Below are 17329 nucleotides of genomic sequence, written 5' to 3' on the forward strand. Positions count from 1 at the left end.
ACACGGTGGAGTTGTGATACTGTTCTTTAGAGAGAAGAATAACGTGAACCACCAATTCCCCTTGCAAGAGTCGGGATGGTTTTGGGAGAAATTTCTTAAATAAATAAAACAAAAAATTGTAGACACATTTGAAATTGAAAATTCAACATGATTGCTACAACTTCCTTAGAAGAGAAAATGAATTTGATATATTTCCGGTTTCCCAAACGAAGAATAAAGTTTCGAGATTTCTGTTTAATTTTGTTTTTTGAGTAAGTACGTATATATATATATATATATATATATAAAATGCAGTTTTAAGGCAATCATTTTTAAAAAGAACCACTTGTTTGTTTGTCCATAATCTTAGGGGCCCTAAACAGAGTTTTTTCTTAAGATTAGAAAGAACTAACTCTTGAAATAAAGCATATTTCTGCACAGATGACAATAATCACTAAGGAACGGAGTTTTATGTATTTAAAAATGCCAAATATTTAACTAAAATATGCATTTATTTTCGTCAATTATGTGGAAAATATGTGATTTTCTTAAAATATTTTCTGGAATATTTAAGTAAAATGGACATTTTTTTTTTATGAAAATGGATTTTTTTGGGGGAGGGGCAAGTTATAATTATTTATACAACAAAGAACATTTTTACTATTTATAAAAAGATGTGTTAAATTTTCAATTTTGAAAACTTCACTCTTCGAAATTGTTTGCAACCACATGAAATTTCAAATGTTGGAACGTAAAGTGACGACGATCTGGGCGTAAGATGGACTTGTAACGACTAAAAGATCGTTCAACATCTACAGATGTTATAGGTGCCTTGCTGAAAGAAGTTATCTCGTTGGTTGTAAAGGGTACACGATGTTCTGAGGTGACTTCTGTTCCGCTGATAATATCAGAAATCTGGCAGATGGTCTCCCACCCTTTGTTCTTGCTCAGTACTTCTACCAGTTTTGATCTGATCAGATCTCCCTTACTCCCAGGTATTCCTTCCACCTTTTCCATGACTTTTTTAACGTTGGACACGTTTTCTGTCAGTCGAACATTTTGGGACTCAAGTTGGGTAATGGCTTGTGCAAGAAATACGCAATTGGCAGAAATGAATGCAAAGGTCGTTCCTTAAATTAGGTTTCTCGAATAAAGACTTGGCTGTATTTATCGCTACTGCTTCGTCTTCGAGATGTGATAGGACATTCTTGATTTTATTGTAGTTTTCATAGTAATACTGAGCTGCTTCCAGCCAAGTACCCCATCTAGTCAATATTGGTTCTGGCGGAAGGCACAAGTCTGGATAGAGATCTTTTAGCATTTTAATGCGACTTGGTGCTTTTAAAAACACTTTTTTAACCACTGTGGTTCACAGTCTGTGGTTCACAGTTCCTGTCAACCACCTCCCAATTATGAAAATATGCCCAAAATGAAAAATATGTACATATTTTGATTAAATATGTAGAAATATTTATTTATTTTAATCAAATATGTATAAATATGCGATAACATCCAAATATGTGGAAATATGTGAAATAAAAGTAGACTCAAACGGCTTAAAAAGTGTCAGTATGAATACTTCTAGTTGAAAAACGTCTGTAAATTGCCTAGAAAAAAATATGTAAATACATACGAATCCGTTCCCTAATTAATCACACAGAAAAAAAAAAATATATGAATAGATATATATTTCTCAACATATTTCCAAGACACCACCATAATCTTCTTACGCAATCACCCATCTGTTTGTGCCTGATCTTCAAAAAAACATCTCATTAGGTCTGTTTAGTAACAGCTAGCGAATAGTTTGACAAGGTCAATACTAAGAAAATTTCATTCTTACTTAACACAAAAGGAAAAAATTCTAAAAAATTAGAAACTGAGAGAAATACGAGAGATTAGTTAACTTAACATCACCATGACAACAAGTAGAGCGTTAAGAAAAAGAGAGCGCGGAAGCGAGAGAATTAATACGCGAATAAAACTACTTTAATGATTTTATTAAAAAATATTTGAAATAAAATATTAATCAGCTGATCTAAATTATTCGTAAAACTTACAATATCTGGTTCGATATAACTAACAAATACTCTGTGCACAACGTCGAGGACAATGTTGGTAATGGTTTTGGCGGTCTTAGCAACAAATGAAGTGGCCTACTCGATCGTGTACTAAGGACAGATCAAAGTATATCTTGATAATTGGTTTGTGTGTCTCGTCAAAGTAATCGATTACGTCAAAAATCTGACCTACCGGAAATGTCGCTTTATTTAATCGATTTTTTTTTTATTGATAATTTTTTTTTTTTTACTTTTAAGGTTTTTGATTCGTAAATTACGATAAAATGGGGAAGATTTGATTACAGCAATTTTTTTTATAGGATTTCCCTGTTACGTAGACCACCATCAGAAAGACTCCTCTGACAGACATTTCAAGTTGTGCCCAAAGAGAAAGTAAAATTAAATTTGGTGGACAGAGAGACAGACAAAGAAACAAACAAAAATTATTAGAACTAGTTTTTGGTAATGTTTTTTAATAAAGACAGCAGGAGTCTCTCCCTCTCTCTCTCTCTCTCTATCAGCTGACGTTATTAAAGTAGGCCAGAGTACTGTTATGAAACGGAAACAGCTGATTTCTTTTAATTCTATTTCTTTCCTATCTGGCGCTAGCTCACCTTCTATTGTTGTACGCGGGGCTCTGGTTAAGCCAGAAACGGCTGCAAATACTCACATGACTTTTTCCGTTTTTTTTTTTTAACATTAGTTTAGCATAAGAATAGATCTTAGTTCAATAAAGTGGTAAATGGGAATAAAATTATCGTCTTTAAGAAAAAATAAGTTTTTCAGCAATTTTCTCGTATTTAGAACCATAAGGAAGATATATATATAGAAAAAAATAGGTTAAATTGTATATTTAGAAGATCTAGGTTACTAGGAAACAGAACAAAAAAAAACTTATTATTTAAGGAAACAGATAAGTATACTTCCGGCTAGACACGTACGAGGGTCGTTTGAAAAGTCCGTGCAAAGTCAGAGAGATAGCACCACTGGCGTGTATCGAGATTATGTTTAGTTAGTAGCATCTCTTGGAAGAACACACACCAAGTTTCAGCCAGATCGGTCTATTTCTTTGTGTTTGGCATTCGTTTGAATCGAGGAAGTCGAGTGATTTTCAAAAAAATAGACGAAAAAGAATTTCGTGTGTTGATTAAACACTACTTTATGAAAGGCCAAACGCCTCAGGAGACTAAAGAGAAGCTTGATAAACATTATGGTGACTCTGCACCTTCGATTAGAACAGTTTTTATAAGTGGTTTCAAAATTTTCGGAGTGGCCATATGGGCACAAGTGACGCTGAACGTTCTGGACGCCCTGTTGAGGTTACTACTCCAGAAATCATTGATAAAATCCATGATATGGTGATGGATGACAGAAGAGTGAAGGTGCGTGAGATTACTAGTACTGTGGGCATCTCGAATGAACGGGTACATAATATTTTACATCAACATTTGGACATGACAAAGCTATCCGCAAGATGGGTGCCGCGATTGCTCACGCTTGACCAAAAACGAAATCGTGTGAAGTGTTGGCAAGGACGGTTTGCAGCTGTTCCAGAAGAATCCGCAGGACTTTAAGCGTCGTTTCGTCACTGTGGATGAAACATGGATACATCACTACACTCCTGAGACCAAAGAACAATCTAAACAATGGGTTACCAAGGGGGAATCTGCGCCAAAAAAGGGCGAAGACCGTTCCTTCGGCCGGAAAGATTATGGCGACTGTCTTTTGGGATTCGCAAGGAATAATCCTCATCGACTATCTGGAAAAGGGTAAAACTATTACAGGTGCATATTATTCATCGTTATTGGACCGTTTGAAAACCGAGCTGCAAGAAAAAACGCCCACGATTGGCCCACCAAAAAAGTCCTTTTCCATCACGACAACGCACCAGCGCAACACCTCAGCAGTTGTGGTCGCAAAATTAATGGAAATAGGGTTCCAACTCGTTTCACATCCCCCCCCTATTCTCCAGACTTGGCTCCCTCGGACTACTATTTGTTCCCCAATATGAAGAAATGGCTGGCGGGAAAAAGATTTTATTCAAACGAGGAGGTGATTGCAGAAACGAATGGCTATTTTTCAGACTTGGACAAATCCTATTATTCGGAAGGGATCAACAAACTAGAGCAGCGTTGGACGAAGTGTATAAGCCTAAAAGGAGACTATGTTGAAAAATAAAAAAGGTTTACTCCAAAAAATTAAGTAGTTTTTATTTTTGCACGGACTTTTCAAACGACCCTCGTATACTTCCGGCTAGACACGTACAATATCCTTCAAAATTTGAATTTTCCTGTAAAATTCAAATTTGGAAAATTTGTTAATGTTTCCTCTTTTATGAGAAGTAAAAAAAAAAAAAAAAAAAAAGAACAAAACAGGAATAACAAGAAGTAAACAACAAAATTAACAGCACGGAAACCAATAATTATGATGTCATGGATACCAACCTTAAACTTTAAAAAAAAAATGAAAAATCATTTTTAAAAATCTTTTTAAGGTGTTGTTCACACTTAAAAAAATAATAATAATAATAAAAAAGATACAAACAAAATGGTTCATATAAACCAAGGACAAATAAAACACCAACCAAACAATGGAACAAAAAAGTGTCGTAATTTTTTTGTTAACAAAACAAAAAAAATAACTAAATAACAAAAAAAGAACAAATAACGACAAAGAACCAAAAATGGGGGGGGGGGAAATATTAATACGTAATAATAATAAAAATTACCAAACTCTCGCTAAAGACATTAAAATAATTACGAGGAAATAAAGATAGAAATTTTATTTATATAGACCGTTTAAATTTCACTTCAAACGTTTTATCGATATACAGGGTGACCAGAGTTATATGCTCCACCCACTTTTTTTTTAAACGGCGGGAAATTTCGAAAAAATAAAAAAATAAATAAGATATGCATATATTTAGGACAGCTAATTATTCCAGTATTTTACCATAAGTAAAATTAGGGGAACTAAATTAAATTACAATTGAGAAATGAATAAATAATGTTGAATAATCTACTTGTTATTAACTGTGTGTTATTTGTCCTCACGAATATTTCGGTAAGACGAATTCAAGACTGAAATATTGCTTTAAATCCTCCGTGATTCAAATTTAAACAGTAGCCGACTCTAAATTTGTCTTTTTCTAATTTAACATGCATGTATATGTGACAACTTCAGAATCAGAAGAATAATTTGGAATAGAGTTAAAATAAAGTACCTATTTATACGAAGATATAATATACATTTTATCACAATTATAACTATTATGAACGAACTGGCCAGCATAAGGGTATGTGACATCTAATAAATTCTAAAAAATGTGAAGGAAAAGTTAATGCAGCAAAATTACTTAAATTATATCAACTAAGCTTGAATGAAATGTTGGGTACTTGCTGATTTGTGTACCTTTTGGCGTTTAATCAACCCTTATACTTAACTTTTTAAACTGTAAGTTTTTGTTAAGGAGATAAAAAACACGTATTTAATCATTTTTAGTCTAGTTTATTTTCAGTGATTGCCCCATTTTTTTAAACCCCTGTATCTCGAGATACAGCATCCAACTTTTGTTTGTCAAATGGAACGTTATATTTTTTTGTGCATATTTTTATAGTATTTGAGCTCCTAAAAACAACAAAAAAATTTTTTTTGAAATCGGTTAGATTTTTCAGAAGTTATGGTAATTTAAAATATGGAAAACAAATTTCAGTTTACTGTCAAAATTACGTTATTTTTTTTAAAAGAATCTGTTCAAACTGGGCACAACCAACGGATAGGCAAGCCAAAACTCGTGGAGTACCACGCTTTCCTTATAGCAGCACTTATGGTGGCGAAGTCAAGATCTAGGCAGGCTAGAGTTATTCGACGTTCAGGTAGTTTTTTCTACAAACGTTTGGTGTGGAGTTTTAGGAAATCAACTACAGAGAGAACTTAACTGGTGAAAGGTGTCCAACTTTTTTTTAAGAGACATTTTGCCAGTTCTGCTTGAAGATGTTCATCTACAACGTCGGCCAGGTATGTATTTTCAACAAGATGGTTGCCCGGCGAGAGTGGTTCGAGGTTACCTGGACAGAAATTTCCATGAAAAGTGCTTAGGGACTCATTGACCCATCCAATGGCCACCTCGATCTCTGGACTTAACCAAAATGGACTATTTTTTGTGGGGATACCTAAAAAAATAAAGTGTACAGTATCCTTAATCCCGTGGCTTCAGTCGATGATCTGAAACGTCGAATAACTCTAGCCAGCCTAGATCTTGACTTCGCCTCCATAAGTGCTGCTACAAGCAAAGCGTGGAAGTCCAGAGTTTTGGCTTGCCTATCCGTTGGTTGTGCCCAGTTTAAACAGATTCTTTTAAAAAATAACGTAATTTTGACAATAAACTGAAATTCGTTTTTCATATTTTAAATTGCCATAACTTTTGAAAAACCTAACCGATTTCAAAAAAAATTTTGTTGTTTTTAGGAGCTCAAATACTATAAAAATATGCAACAAAAAATATTTTTTTTTTTTTTTTTTTTTTTTACAAAAATCGTTGTTTTTACTTTAAAACTTTAAAAAGAAAGCAAAAAAAATTTTGAGCTCCCCAATATAAATTGTCCTCTATAAAATTTTTTTAAGCACGAAAAGTCTACCCGATATTTTCAAGTATTTCTTGAATTTCGGTTATACTTTTCAAGTATTCTTTTTTCAAATTTTTAAAAGCAAAATTTCAGCTGAACTTACCGGACATATTGTATAAAGGATTTCATCTACTTGATTTCCGGGTCTTTAGTTTCTTGGAAAACAATATAGGGAAAGCAGTGACGTCACGTTTGCTTCCACATATAATTATTATTATTATTATTTTTTTAGTGCAATTTGTAACCTTTGACTTCCTTATTTTAAGACAGCCTACTGATTAAAATTGACTATTGGTCCATCTAAAAAGAGTTTTCAATGAATTAAACAACTTGATAATCTAACACTGTTGGGTGCTCGTGGACACGTTTTCTTGCAAAAACAAACGTAATTTCTCGTACGAAGATAGAAAGGAATCCTGGGCAAATGATATACCGTTTGAAAGCCCACCCATTAGGCAAGGAAACTTTTACTAAAAAGTGGCCAGCACCTAGGTCTGATAATGATCACATAAGGGCCTAATGAGTTTTCTTAAAAATTTCGATTACTTCTATTCTCCTCCAGTATCCGGAGGAAGATTGAGGCTGTTTGGAGAATAATTTATGCTTCGAAATGGTATCAATTTTTAGAAAATTTATCTGTCTTTCTAACCGTGTCATCAGAATTGAATTCGGACTAAAACTTTCTGAGTAATAACATTTTTATTGGAAAAAAGTAATGTAATTTAAAAGTGACGTCGCTCAAGAGCAGTGGAAAATATGAAGTTGGCCAATACGTCATTGAACTCCACTTTAGATGTACTACACACAGTAGGCCTATGGACATTAGTTACTAACCAGGGTGAACCCACCCTGTATACTACATAAACTGTAATCAAAATTAGCTTCCGGTCAAATTACAAAATTCTAAATTTTTAAGAAAACAAATTTTTAATTACGTAATATGTAAAAAATACAGAAAATGAACATATTTGTTCTTAAAAGAAAAACAAAAATATTATTCGACAGAATGTCTGCCTTTTTCAACAGCTGTTTATAAAAATAAATGATAAGATACGAGTATAATAGATGAGAAGAAGGTAACACATTTTTCATTTGTTATCTTTCTGTTAGGCAACAGGATAATAACCTTCACTAGTTTTAAAACAAGCAAACAAGTTGAAAAAAAATAAATAAAATGAAATCTGTCAAAATTGCTATTAACGATAAAACATCGATTTTTCAAACCAGAAATCGAATTTTAAATTTTCGATTTTAAGTTTTCACACCGGAAATATATCCTTTTTTTTTTTTTAAGTTTTCTCGAGTCCAAAATTAAGAGTGAGGTTTTAAACAAATTGGTCCATAAGTTTGCATTCGCCTCTTTGGAGTTTTCAGAGATTTTTTTTTTAAATTTTAAAACGACTAAAATTTTAGGGCACAGATTGCCCTATTGAAGGGCTTTTGTTTGGCAGGAGAATGTGGAAATACTTCTTTTTTTTTATAAAAAAAGGGCTATTCAGTTTAATTATGATTAATAAGAATTGGTTACCTAAAGATCTTTATCTGAAAAAAATTAACGGATTGAAACTGCCATTCAGTAAACAGATCTACGTATTTTTTAATTTTATTTTTTGGAAATGGTATATTTAAATTTAAATTAATTATTTAAACTCCACACGCAATAGACTTAAAAGAACAGAACTAAAAACAAGACGCTATCGACTACTTAAAAGACTTTTAGACGATAGATCAAAACTCTCTCTGGACAACAAAAAGACTGATCCTACGCTTCTATTTTGAAACCCATCTGGGCTTTTGGAGCAGAGCTGTGGAGTTCAACCAAACGCCTCCAAACTCAGAAAGGATTCAAGTCCCTTCAATCTAAAATACTTCGAACTGCAAGTAGACGCTCCATTTTACGTGTATACCTAGACTATACATACTTAAAATCTTACATTTCTTTTATCACTCAAGTCGCTAAAACACGATACAGGGTACTTACTTCATTTTAACCTGCAATCTCATATAAATCCTCTAGCTCTAAAATCTTTCACACAAGACGTCTTAGAAAGAGTGGCCTCAAACACGATACAGGGTACTTCATTTTAACCTGCTATCTCATATAAATCCTCTAGCTCCAAAATCATTCAGACAAGACGTCTTAGAAAGAGTGGCCTCAAACACAATACAGGGTACTTCATTTTAACCCGCAATCTCATATAAACCCTCTAGCTCCAAAATCTTTCACACAAGACGTCTTAGAAAGAGTGGCCTCAAACACGATACAGGGTACTTAATTTTAACCTGCAATCTCATATAAACCCTCTAGCTCCAAAATCTTTCACACAAGACGTCTTAAGAGACAGTATGGCCTCGTGATCTCCTCTCAAGTGAAGAGAGTGACTAAATATAGTTCTGTGTTTTGGGAGTGTTACCACTGCGGTAACTTCTCCACTCGTTTGTATCCACTACTATACACTTCTATCATTGTCACTTATAGCATCATTGTAGCACAAATAAACGCAAAACCAAGAAAATTATTTAACACTGTTGTAAGATAAATTCACGTTCGAGTTTCAACCGGATGTTTTAATGAAACCAAAAGATCTATTTCCGGCAGAAATTTTGCTACGATCATTGTACTTCCGGGGGGAAAAAAAGAAAACTGCAAACCACTACGAAAACGGGGTACCAAAAAAGAAAAAAAATCAAATAAATACCTGTAGCATGTAAAACGGAATTGGCAGATTGTTCCGGAGCTGGCTGTGTCGTAGTATGGGTCAATTTGGAGAGCCAGCGTAGAAACCTGGCTAATATTGCACCGGCCGTGTTTGCTGTTGTTGCCGATGTTGTGGTCGTAGTGCTGGTCTTGAGGCGACTGTTCGGCCCAACAATTGTCCCTAATGTGCCTATGTTGACGGTATATTCGAGAATTTTGAAAAAGTAATGAAAAACAACTACCACTACTACGAGTGGAGTAGACGTCGTACACTTTTGTCACAAAAATATTTAGTATTCCGATGTTTTGATGGCCAAATCATCGGTTTTCTTTATAATTTTTCGTCTTACAAGTATCCATTTTTTGTATTTTTTTTTTAAATTAACACAGATTTGAAAAAAAAGGGACTTTAATTTAAAAAATTAAAAATAAAAATACTGATTTCTTCGTCACTATGATCACGAAAATATAACCACGAAATCACGGACGGAAACTCGCGTATCAGCTGCACGCAAAAAATTTAAAAAAAAAGGAAGTATTTTGCGTTAACGTGGTTAAACAATAAAATAAGAACACAAACACACAGAAACACAAATTTCGAGGATAAGATTATAAACCCCGAATTATGTTTTTATAAAAAAAGGAAAAAAAAAAAAAAATTCCAGCCGATCTTGACAGCACCTAGGACACGCACAACACTAACAGCAGTTACCGAACATCGTTACGTGGTTGACAGTCCAAGTACAGCGCACTCTACATGCCGTAACTTTTACCCCCACTCTAGCCAAATAAATAAATAAAAAAAATCCCCACCCACTTTTTTTTTTTTTTTTCTTTTTAAGCTTACAAAAAAAACAGTGACACTGAACTGACACAACAAAGAAGTAAAGCGCGCGCAAATAGCTGATAATTAAGATAAAGTGAGCGGGAAGTTGATTTGTTAGAAATACATACAGCTGATTTAAGCGCTGCAAAAATGTTATTATATTAACCGAGTAAGGTTATAATAGTTTTTTTTTTTTATTAATATTTAAACTATATTTAAACATCGATTTGGTATTAAATAATTTAACAAAAAATTGTATGAACAGCCCACGTGGTTTTCTGCTACCGCAATTTACGCAATAAAATGGTATTATAACGTAACATTATTACTAAAAACGTTATTTAAGGTGGGGGAGGATTTAAGGCACTTCAACGTCATTGGCGACCGGGATTTTTTTTTTTTTGGCGCACTACAATCCTTCACCGGACATTAAAAAAAAAAAACCCTGAGGAATTTTGGCAGCTGGAATCGAACCTACGATCTACAGTAAACTAACCAAACTCTAAATCTCTTCTCTTTAATCAGTTAAGCGTGTTTGACGTGTATATACACGTCAAACCAAATCTCTGTTACGGTGCGTTCCATGTGTATACTCCACGTGTTGTGAAAAATATAAAATTGCCACTAACTATAAAAACTCGAAACTTTTAATAAAATACAATAAGAATACATATTATTTGGTGGGATGTTTCCTTTATCTTACCAATAGAACTGCTCTAAGTATTTTATACGGGAGTCTCAGCCAAATGATAAGTGGTTGGTACATGTTTGGTCTCCGCATTAGAGATTGGGGAATTACGTACACAAATAGAAGCTCTCAACCCTTGGGCAATGCCCGTTTTTTTACCTTAGATAGAGGTTCAGACCTCACAGTACGACCATGATTTCATTTTGCACAGAATTCAAAAAACTCTTTTCTTCCTTGTAAAAAGCTCTTTGGCGTCCCTAGTTAACTAGGAGCAATGCATAACGTGAAGCTTTACAAGATTTTGAAAGAGCACAGAATGCTCTGGTAATCTCAAGTCCCCAGAGAGATTGCAGAAAAAGTCGCTTGCAGTGGCTATTACAAGACGTTGTAAACTTTTGATTGTTTTGCCCTGCCTGCATTCGACGTGTATACACGTCATTGTCTGATTTTAATTCCGCACCAACTGTGGCGGGGGTTTTTAAAAAACTAAACTCCACGCTTAACTGGTTAAAATTACACATGTTCGCACTAATAGAACCAATTTCCACAAATCACGAAAAAAAAAAAATTTCTTCAAATTTTGTGAATATTGGGTACAATTTTTCTCTTCCTGGCAACAGTGTTCGTCTATAATGAGAGTTCACTGTCCGGAAGTCGGTAGCAGTGCACGAAAAATAACCTTCGGGCGCACCAATCTCCATCCATCACAGATGTTGTCGCGCCTAAATTAAATAAATTCATAAAAAAAACTAAAGTGCATACATTACACTGAAAAGGAACATTAGAGGAATGTCTGTACAATTAAAAAAAAAACAAAAAGTTTTAAAGATCATGGAAGCAGTTTTCTAAATTTGCAATATTTCCTCTTGTTTTGTAGTGACAAAATGGTATGCAATTAGAGATAAGTCTTTACAGTCTTTTATATAACACTTTTTTAAAATTTAAATTAATAATTTGAAAACAAACAATAGGAACTCTATCGCTGGGCAAATGTTTTTAGTCAAATTTGGAATTTTAGCAAATAAAGCGGAAACAAAATAAATCAAGGCCTTCAGTAAAATGGCATTTCCGGATAAGTAATTTTTTATTGGAAATTTTGGCAGGTGACTCCCCCCTCTTTAATAAGGCCTTAAATTGAATTTTCGAGGGGAAAATGTTTAAAATACAGTTACAGACAAACACAAGCACAATTTGTACATAAATTTTTTAAGATTATTACTACTTAGCGTAAGTAATGGATGAGGACGGCGGCACCATTAGTGAAAAATTAAGAAATATGTTTGAAAAAGGCCGACAACAATGATAGGAACTTGGCTAGAGTAGTTGCAGTTCAGAATTTTGAGTGGAGGGAACTTGATTAGCGTAGTTTTTTAAAAATACAAAAGGAAGCCGACGTAGGCCCAGTTCTAGTTAGAAAGCCGACTAGTTAGGTTATTTTAATAAATTGTGTTTTTTGTATAAAATTACTGTTTTGACATCTTGAGGATGCTATTTTGAGTTATTACTCCCTCGCTAATAACTTTTTAGGAAAGCGGAATTCCAAAAAAAAAAAAACCCACGAAGTAAACTATATGTTTTATTTTGGTCTAGTTTTCAAATTTTTCACCCCCGATGCTGTATCTTTATTTTTGGCGAAGTTACGGTCACAAAAACCCGATTGGGGTTACATAAGGACGACTAGTTTGTGAAAACTACAAAAAAAACTGTGAAAAATGACGTTGACCCCGTTTCGATATCCCTAATATTTGTTGAAGATATTTAAGATCAAAGTTACAATTTTCATCTATTCGTGGTCGGTTTTCCAATATTAATTTTCCACCAGAAATACACCAGTTTTGGGGTGGTCCTCTGGCTGCAAAAAATTGGTTATTGGTGACGCTAAGAACAAAAATAATAATAATTGAAGATTTTAAAGAATGTAGAGTAATGTAATGGTTGTGGGTGAAACAAGGATAAATTTGTTTTATCATCAAACAAAAGCAATCATCACACCATTTTGATGCACCCAGTATGCAAGACTTCTTGACCTATGATTACAGTAAGAATATCTTGCCAGGGTGTTTGTCTAGTGGTTATGTGCGTGGTTTTGTAAGTGGGAGATCCCCAGTTCTAATCCCGCGTATGCAGTCATTTATAATACTTAATACATCATAATTAGGGAACGGATTCGTATGTATTTACATATTTTTTTCTAGGCAATTTACAGACGTTTTTCAACTAAAAGTATTCATACTGACACTTTTTAAGCCGTTTGAGTCTACTTTTATTTCACATATTTCCACATATTTGGATGTTATCGCATATTTATACATATTTGATTAAAATAAATAAATATTTCTACATATTTAATCAAAATATGGACATATTTTTTCATATTTTTCATTTTGGGCATATTTTCATAATTGGGAGGTATTGTGAACCACAGACTGTAGGGCTGTGAATCACAGTGGGTACAATGGTTATTGTAATTTACACAGAATGCTGCTAAACAGTGACGGGCACTTGTTAGTTCTTTGAAGTTGTCTGACGTTGTCTGTTCTTTCAGTTCGTTCGTTGAAGTGTCCAATTCATTTCGTTCGGTCACTTAGGGTATTCTTTTTTTGGGTGAAATGCCACGAACATCGGCCTCAAACAAACAACTGGTTGCTAAATATCTTCGCGAGTTTCCAGCAGAACTTTTTCGAAGTGATGGAGACATTTTGTACTGCACAGCTTGTGACAAGCGCGTTTCTTGCTCTCAACGTTTCCAAGTCACCCAACATATTGGCCACCGGATCGCACATAGAGAATAAAAACAGAAAGAAAGAGAGGACGTCCTATCAAGCCTTCCTTACATCTCCATCATCAGAGTAAGTCTACTCTGAGTACAGATCTGTGTCGGGCTTTGGTTAGAGCAGATATCCCTTTCCACAAACTTATTTATAATAATTGTAAAAATGTTCTTTTCTTGTATAAATAACTATAGCCCCCCCCCAAAAAAAAATCCATTTTCATAAAAAAAAATGTCCATTTTACTTAAATATTCCAGAAAATATTTTAAGTAAATCACATATTTTCCACATAATTGACGAAAATAAATGCATATTTTAATTAAATACTTGGCATTTTTAAATACATAAAAATCCGTTCCTTAATCATAATACTTTCTTTAATAAAGTGTAGTTATAAGCGGGATTCGAACTGGGGATCTCCCACAGTTGAACAAAATTATAATTTTTAAATAAAATATTTGTAAAAAGGTTCTACATATTATTTTTTCGTACAACCCGGGCTGACCTTCAAGTACAATGTTCTTTCTTCTGTAATACACTCCAAAGATATTATGAAAAAGACAGTAATAAATAAAAATCTTCGAAAAAAAAACATTCTTCTTCGTATTGAGGAGGATCACCAGAAAGAAGAAGAAGCATAATGCTTCTTAGCGACATGAAACAATGGCTACTACTTGTTTAAAAATAAAAAACAACACTTTAATGAGATGTTATTTGTTGGGGTGGCTTTTAGCAATAAAATGATTTCAAAAAGCTATTTGCGATTATTATTACTACTCCCATAATAGATTAAACAATAGACACTTTAAGGATAGATAATAACTAGAAAAGGAAAATGTAAATAAGAAACTATTTCTAAATGATTCATAGTAAATATATTTAGACAACCAGGCGGAGAACATAAAGAGATTACAAACAAACACCAGTCTATTGTGTTCAACGATGATAAGACTAACCCAACGACTGTGTGAGATAAGTCACAACAGTTTGCCCATAAATCGGTAAAAAAAATAATAAAACTAACAACTAAATAGCACATTTGATAATTTAATTATAACTTATCGTTAACCTACTAACTTAATTTTGCGTCTTTATTTAGAATCGGAAACTGGTTTGAAAAGGAAGTAATTCAATAGAAATTAGGTTTAAAAATAAAAGAAGACAAACTAAATTTGAGGACGCCTCAAATATTAAAAATAATGTTAAAATTGAACCTAACTTATTTGGGGGGGGGGGCTAACTCCTCTCAAAAAAAAAAGATGGTAAATTTTTAAAGTATTTTAAACGCTACGATGTTTACAAAAATTAAAGATTAATAAAATAGTAACAACATTAACAAGAACTATTTCTGAACTGTTTCGCTTTAACCCATTTTATAGGTTAACATCTATTCCGATCTGGGTTGTTGGGAATAACCAGTAATGATGTGAACATTTAAAGGGATAGTTAATAATTAGACCAGATAAATGGGAATGTTATCGTAAGTTTATATAGTTTTTCTTAAATAGCACATTAAAAAATAAATTATAATTATTAGAAAAACAAAAAATTAATGAGAAAAAAAAAGTCAATATCTTCAAACAAATACCCAAATTTACAGACGTTCCAACAGATAGCACTAGATATAGAGCAGCTCGCACAATCTAGTGGCCGTACTAGCAACTACTGCACACTAGTTTAGTGGTACTTAACAAATTATACAGGTTTATAACCTAGTATATGGCAAATATTTAATTCTTATAAATTATCATACAGATGGTGAACTCGTACATCACACTCAAAAGACACATTTTAGAAGGAAATGAATTCTCTAAAGTTGGCCTAGGAACTGTTTTCTTTTAAATCGTAAGTGACTGCAAAACGAATTTATACGTAGAGTCGAGAGAAAACACGTGAATTTCTCTTAACGATACCCGGAGATGTTTTAATTAATTTACAAAAATTTTCTTTTTCTTTTTAAAACTCAGAACGTTAATAGTTATTTATTTAACAAGTGTGGAAAGTAGTAGTTTTCCTGACGCGAGGCAGGGTTTGCACGCACGAGCGAGCGAAGCGAGGCGAGTGCAAATGCAAATTGCCGAGTTTGAGGAAAATACTTTAAACTCGAGTTAAATATTATATTTTTTCTGCAACTATTAGGGTTATTAACTTAAAAAAAAAACTAATCAGGAATCACTAGAATCCATTTTAAATTTCTATAAGGTAACACTATAACCTTTTTAACTGTTATAATTAAACATATCTAATTATTTATTAAAGTATTATTTTTATTTCTATATTCCTTTCAATTTTTATTTTATTTTTTAATATTCGTTTTTTAATTATTTAGTTACGTTAAATAAGCTTATTAAAGTTTTACAGAAAATATTTAATAACAAAACTTCTTATATCAAGGAAGCACAATGAAGTTTTTTTACTCACTAGTGAGGAAAGTGACACTAATGGGAATTTTTCCCCACTAGTGAGGTAAAGTTGGGCATTACACAGCTGATTTTAATTGAGTAATGAGAACATTCCTACATGGTTGCAGAAAAAAATAAATTTTTATTCTTACTAACATTATCCACAGTATAATATTGCTCGGGTCTATACGTAGTATAGTAATATTGTTTTAATTTATTTCCTTAATTTCTGCTGTTATTTTTATTTTCACTTTTTGTAAATACTTATTTATTTATTTAATTTCTGTTTAATCACAGGCCAAACTATTAAGGCCTCTATTTGTACCTGTATTTATTCTTAGGGGACAATTGTCCCAGAATAATAAATCTCTTTTCTATTTCTATTTCTATTTCTATAATGACTGAAACTGGCATAAATTTTTCATCCTATTGAAACTACGACTCAGTCATCAAAAAAAAATGAACAGTAATTCAATTATTTTATAATAATGATGTAGAATTTGGTGCTCAACTGTGTTTGGTACAAAACTTTCTTGGCTTAAATTACCACTAAAGGAAGTAGTCTTAGTAGTCCAAATTTTAATATCGGAAGTTGTAAGTTTAGGTTAAAACTCAGATTTCGGTATTTCTTTCCTCTCTTGGTAAAAGAAATTAGTTGCAATATTTGTTTAAACAAAATGAAAATTCCAAATAACATCTGTTGTTTTATAAATTCATCGTATGCATATGTTTGGGAGGGGGGCTTCTCTGTTGGCCGAGAAAACTGTTTAGATAGTGGTATTTTTAGAATTAGCTACATATCGATACATGGCATCATCATCTTAACTTGTGCACCATTCAAAAACAGTAAATTGTAAATTAGCCCTGAAGATGACCCTAGTCCAGGGATGGCGAACCTTTTTGCGGGTCAAATTTTGTTCATTTTTTTTTTTTTTTAGTACTAGCTCTTGGGTCACCACTAATGCCCATTTGCACAAGAGTTAAGTTTAAAAATTTTGAACTGAATATTTTCAAAAACTAAACATCTTCAAAAATTCAGTTGGCTTAACTGGGTAAAATGGGGACGAAACAAGTGGCTGTGGAAGTCTCTTTTTACAAACATAACCTGAACAAAACTTTACAAAAGTGTGTTTTATCGGAAGAAAAATCTAAATATGGTTATTTGCTTTGGGTGGTCGATTTTTTTTTGTAACAAACAAAATATGAGTAAAATTTTGTACATTTTATTTGATATTTTGTAAACACTTTTGTTTTATTTCAAAAAATACTACAAAAGCATT

At 32.9% G+C, this 17329-nt stretch overlaps 1 protein-coding gene across 5 annotated transcripts in view; it reads right to left on the reverse strand.

The window, feature by feature from the left end:
- Positions 1-17329, reverse strand: part of trc (Serine/threonine-protein kinase tricornered) — a 150923-nt gene that overhangs the window by 126821 nt on the left and 6773 nt on the right. The window contains exon 1 of one of the 5 annotated variants that reach the window (XM_074116993.1): positions 9364-10152. The exons of the other annotated variants lie outside the window; for them this stretch is intronic. The gene's annotated coding sequence lies outside the window, so the exon portion shown is untranslated. Of the gene's footprint in view, positions 1-9363; positions 10153-17329 lie in introns of those variants that run through there. 5 annotated transcript variants of the gene reach the window in all.

Source organism: Rhodnius prolixus, unplaced genomic scaffold (genome assembly GCF_049639745.1).
Source record: "Rhodnius prolixus isolate KJV_2025 unplaced genomic scaffold, Rpr scaffold_2, whole genome shotgun sequence".
NCBI lineage: Eukaryota > Metazoa > Arthropoda > Insecta > Hemiptera > Reduviidae > Rhodnius > Rhodnius prolixus.